Source organism: Triticum aestivum, chromosome 7D, assembly GCF_018294505.1.
Source record: "Triticum aestivum cultivar Chinese Spring chromosome 7D, IWGSC CS RefSeq v2.1, whole genome shotgun sequence".
Classification (NCBI taxonomy): Eukaryota; Viridiplantae; Streptophyta; class Magnoliopsida; order Poales; family Poaceae; genus Triticum; species Triticum aestivum.
Window position 1 is genome coordinate 146,042,517 of NC_057814.1, and position 6,000 is coordinate 146,048,516.

General features: G+C 44.9%; 1 pseudogene; it reads left to right on the forward strand.

Moving 5' to 3' along the window:
* Nucleotides 1-1,139: 1,139 nt before the first annotated feature.
* LOC123169831 (cold-regulated 413 inner membrane protein 2, chloroplastic-like) lies at nt 1,140-3,353 on the forward strand (annotated as a pseudogene).
* Nucleotides 3,354-6,000: the final 2,647 nt, after the last annotated feature.

The window sequence follows — 6,000 nt, forward strand, 5'->3', positions numbered from 1 at the left end:
TCAAACGAAGTCCAAACGGAATGAAACCTTCGGGAACGTGATTTTCGGAACAAACGTGATCCAGAGGACTTGGAGTCCACGTAAAGAAAGCAGCGAGGAGAGCACGAGGCAGGGGGGCGCGCCTACCCCCCAGGCGCGCCCTCCACCCTCGTGGGGCCCACGTTGCTCCACCGACGTACTTCTTCCTCCTATATATACCTACATACCCCCAAACCAATAGAAGCATCCACGAAAGCCTAATTCCACCGTCGCAACCTTCTGTACCCGTGAGATCCCATCTTGGGGCCTTTTCCGGCGTCCTGCCGGAGGGGGCATTGATCACGGAGGGCTTCTACATCAACACCATAGTCCCTCCGATGATGTGTGAGTAGTTTACCTCAGACCTTCGGGTCCATAGTTATTAGCTAGATGGCTTCTTCTCTCTTTTTGGATCTCAATACAAAGTTTTCCACGATTCTCGTGGAGATCTATTCGATGTAATCTTCTTTTTGCGGTGTGTTTGTCGAGACCGATGAATTGTGGGTTTATGTTCAAGTTTATCTATGAACAATATTTGAATCTTCTCTGAATTCTTTATATATGATTGGTTATCTTTGCAAGTCTCTTCGAATTATCAGTTTGGTTTGGCCTACTAGATTGATCTTTCTTGCAATGGGAGAAGTGCTTAGCTTTGGGTTCAATCTTGCGGTGTCCTTTCCCAGTGACAGCAAGGCACGTATTGTATTGTTGCCATCAAGGATAAAAAGATGGGGTTTATATCATATTGCATGAGTTTATCCCTCTACATCATGTCATCTTACTTAAAGCATTACTCTGTTCTTATGAACTTAATACTCTAGATGCATGCTGGATAGCGGTCGATGTGTGGAGTAATCTCTACTATTAAAGGAGGATCGAACGTCTTGATGGTTCGACCTCTTCACCCGCCCGCCTCGTGCGATAGCTATCCCCATCTCGTGCGATCCCCGCAGAAAAAACCCAGCGAACGAATGAGCCGTTTCCATCAACCTCCGCCCCCACGATCAGGCCACCCACACAGCATGGCATGCAAAAAGCAACGATCAGGCACACACGTCTCAGGCCCCCGTCAGCACCCAACCTCCTTGCTCCTCCCGATCTCATCTATCTCCTAAAAAAATCGCCACAGCCATCCAGCCCGAAGCAGCCGCTCTCCCTCGTATTCCTCGCCGCCGTCCACTCCTAGAGCTTCCTCCTCCACCAAGCGCCCGCCCTCCCATGGTCGTGGCCCATCCTCCACTTTTCCTCACTGTACATCCCCGCACCTACGTACACGAAGCTCACGCAGGCCGCCATTTATCATGCTCACCACCATCCTCGCGCTCAAGCACAGGCCACACATAGATGATGGCGTTGGCCGCGTCGACGAGGTTGGGAGTCCCTCGACCCAACCCTTGCCCTCCCCTGCATTGACGGGCCCACCCGTGACGGGACCGAGACCATGTCCATCTCGCCGTGCCTCGTGATCCCCACTGCGGCGCCCTACCCCGTGCTGCTGCCGCGGGCGCGCGGCCCGCTGGGAATGCAGGCTTTTCCCCCGCCGTGCGCACCGACGCGCTCAGGTGAGGCTGCTCGCTCTCGCCGGGTTCCCCCGGCGCCCGCCTTCCGTCTACTCACCGTGCCGTCGGGTGAGATCTTTGTGCGTGTATGCAGGGGATATGCCGCTCTGCCGCAGCCGCTGGTCCGGCCGTGCCGGAGCCGGGGGAGCGCCGTCGTGTGCAACGCGTCGGTGTAGCTCAGCCCGCCCACGACGCAGTGGGTCTCCGTCGCGGCCGTCGCGTGAGTGCCTCCCCTCATCTCCTTGGTGATACCTAAAAGTACCTTTTCCGGTGCAATTTGCTCCTACAGAAACGCATGAGCCCTATCCGGGCTCCGAATCTGTTCGTGCTTTTGCTTGCGAGAGCTGTAAATTGCGCAACTGCTGGTGTCAGATTGTAAGATGCATGATCCTGCCATAGATTCTGCAACCTGTCGATGGTTACTCGTTCAGAACTCAGAGGGCATCATACAACAACTGTTAGATGGAGTTGGTTCTTGATCAAACATGAGCTGATATTTTCACAGCAAGTAAAAAAATAAACGCATCATGTCCACAGCTCTAGGAGGTAGGAGCAACATTAACACACTTCACAAGAACTAGATAGACAGTGTACTTGCAGTACCATATGCTGCGATGATGAATGCTGCTAGATATTCAGTCTGTTTACACATGAACATGACACCTTGTGTTCAGTAGCATCACTCTGTATCACAGGAAAGTGCAATGCATGGTTTTTGTATTAAATGTTTGAATGTCATATAACTCGAATGCAGAAATTTACTCAGCGTTTGGACCACTTGGTGACTTGCTTAGCTTGCTGCAGAATTGTAGTGTTACTTTATGCTTCTGATCCATCATAAGTTACTATCGATCGCATTCATGTTACGATACTAACTTGTCAACACCAAGGTGGTAATCTTGCTTCAGATCTTGGATGAGTTACTGGAGCTATTCAGGCCATGACTCCAATTTGTAATTGCTTTCTTGAGGACCGGCAATCTTGAATAACTAAAAGTAGTAATAATCCTTTGAAAACTCAGCTCTTGCTATTCGCCATGTAGTTTCTTCCATTCTGTGACATATTTGGTTTTGTCATAAAATGTTGCACTATTATTTGAGCATTTTATTTATTACTCTTTTGCCTGTTGCAGAGTGCTCTTGCTTGCTAAAGGCACAGGCATACACAAATCTTTCCTCGTGCCATTGTTTGTTCTGCAAGCACTTGGCCCTGTAATCTCATGGATCAAGTACGGTTCTGCCACTTGGCCCAAAAGAATTATTACCTTTTCCTCGTTTCTTGCTATTTCTACTGGATGTTTATTCTTTTTGAGACAGGAATACTTACTTTTGGCGTACTTATCCTATGGTGTCTATTCCAAATTTTAGGAGTGAATATGGGCTGTGGACTGCTTTTCTTGCGCTTGCAGTGCATTTGTTCTTACCCTTTCCAGGTAGAGTAACAACGAAGATCCATACGTCCTGCTTAAAATCAAGTATGATATTTGACAAGAGATGGAACAGATATATGTTACTTATGCACGTGTGTCTGTCTATTGCAGATGAGCTAGAGCTTCCACTGTCAACGATGCTGGCGGTCAGCATTGCTCCTTACCAGGTGATGAATGTGAGGTATGTAACATTCTCACCAGTTTGAAAGACATTGGCTGTACTGCTGCATATGTCTTTGATAATTCAACCACTTGGTCAATTGTCCGCTAGATGAAAAGTGTCTAAAAAGAAAGGAAATTAACCTGTAGAAGAACTTTTAAGCTGAGAATTCATCGCCTAGCTTAGCCAGTGCGACGTGAAAAAGGTATAAGAGGATCTAGCTTAATCCATGTGTATGGTAGCAGATCATATACTTTGCTTTTTTGCAATTTTCTAAATTACAGTTTCACCCCTAGCCACATTTGCGGGTAAAACATTGTAGTTTGCGCAAGCAGCAGATCTAGAGAATCTTTTGTAGGGCGTGAGTTACTTGATAGACATCTAATAAAAAGAGCCATTTTCTTTCAGGTTGATACAGAATATACCAGTGCTATTGGGTGCTCTTTGGTACTACAATTGCCTCACCCACTCTACAAAACCTTGAGTGTATACGGTCTTTTGTTCTTCACTATTACATTATTAAGGCTGCTAATTTGTGACATGTACAGATGAAAACACATAATGCGACATAATTGATTCATCTGACGATCCAGTGTTCCCTGCTCTTTTTGTGTGAACTCCAGCTAGAAAATTTAGCTGGGGTATTTTTTTGCCACTTATTATTTGTTACAAAGAGTTGGGTGTTTCTAGACACAAAATATTTTGTTTACTGGTTTGTACTAATGGGTTAGTTCCATCTCAGGCAGTGTTGATAAAAAATGAAATTTGGCCATAGGTTGATCGATCACTGATGGTACAGATGTGAAAAGCAACAATTTTATATCCCACTGTGTTGGACCCAAATACCTTCTGGAAAAAAATATGAAGGGTGGGATACTAGACCGCCATGTAATTTCAGTTATATCTTTATAAAATAGGTGGAATTTTAGGTATGGTCTGCTATCCCCCCCAACCCCCTCCCTAATTTGGTTCTATTTGTTTTTAAGGTACCTATTTATTTTGAGTTTCTCTATGTCAAACACAGAGGTTGAATGTATGGATGTTTTTTTTGACGGGAGGTTGAATGTATGGCTTAGCACTACATGTGGCTTGTTCTGCTCAAGTTATTTCAGATACATGCCTCAGTTAATCCTTTGCAGGATCTTGAGGAGCTCTTCCGTGTTGTAGTGCTTTGAAGGTGAAGCACGTTCCTTGGATTTTGCTCTGTTATTGTTGTAATAAGTAGTATCTTTGTGCTTTTAGCATTGAGAATATTCAAGGAACTACCTACTACGACATTATTTTCTAGGAAAATTAGGTCATAACAAGAGACAATGAATCCGTTATTTTCCTTGTTGTGGGTAGGGTCGAATTTTGTATGATTTTGATTGACCAAGCTTGCTTGCTGCTTGCTTGTCAGACAGGCTATGTTGGTGGATTTTAGAGAGAACTTGTCTTCGAACAATACTATCCAGAAGCAGCAAGGGAAAGACAACCATTGCATTACTACACTTAGATAATTTTGACTTGTTAGCTACACCCTTTGGATGGTGCTACTTGTAGAAAATTATAGACAATCAACCCTTCAAAATTTACCGGACACATCATCCTGGAGTACAAGATATTTTTATAACTATGCCTACAGCTCATGATCTCTATGCCTAAATTTATTATTTGGTGGCATTGTGAGGATATTTTTCACGGTGACCAATATCCATTAAGCTATAAGAGATTGGTTTGAGAACATGGAGATACATTTTCTCTTACACATAATGATAAGAATGTATGTCGACTATTTTATGGGTCGAGCGCTTTTGGCAGAGGGCTTGTTAGAGCAAAGAGTTGACCGTGTGTTTGTAGTTGATGGGGAGACAACTGGCAAGGTTGGAACACCAACAATGATGATGAATGGCGTGCAAATTTATTGTTCCGTGGCAACGCACGGGCACTAAGCTAGTAGTAGTAGATGCAGAATCGTTTCGGTCTACTTGTCGCGGACGTGATGCCTATATACATGATCATACCTAGATATTCTCATAACTATGCTCAATTCTATCAATTGCTCGACAGTAATTTGTTTACCCACCGTAATACTTATGCTCTTGAGAGAAGCCACTAGTGAAACCTATGGCCCCCGGGTCTATTTTCCATCATATTAATCTTCCAACACTTAGTTATTTCTATTGCCGTTTATTTTACTTTGCATCTCTATTTACTCTTTATCATAAAAATACCAAAAATATTATCCTATCATATCTATTAGATCTCACTCTCATAAGTGACCGTGAAGGGATTGACAACCCCTTTATCGCGTTGGTTGCGAGGTTCTTGTTTGTTTGTGTAGGTGCGTGGGACTCGCGTGTGGTCTCCTACTGGATTGATACCTTGGTTCTCAGAAACTAAGGGAAATACTTACGCTACTTTACTGCATCACCCTTTCCTTTTCAAGGGAAAACCAACGCAGTGCTCAAGAGGTAGCAAGAAGAATTTCTGGCGCCGTTGCCGGGGAGATTCGCGCCAAGTCAAGTCAAGATTTGACTCCCAGCAACGAGCCATTTCTGGCGCCGTTGCCGGGGAGTCTACGCACAAGTCAAGACATACCAAGTACCCATCACAAACTCATCTCCCTCGAATTACATTATTTGCCATTTGCCTCTCGTTTTCCTCTCCCCCACTTCACCCTTGCCATTTTATTCGCCCTCTCTTTCCCGTTCGCCTCTTTTTCGCTTGCCTCTTGTGTGCTCGTTGCCATGGCCAGCTCGGTCTTCATCCCTTCGTCTCCTGACTTTGAAGTCCTCCACTTAAAGCAAAGACAAGGGGAAAATTTAAAAGATGCTTGGTTTAGGATGCTAGAG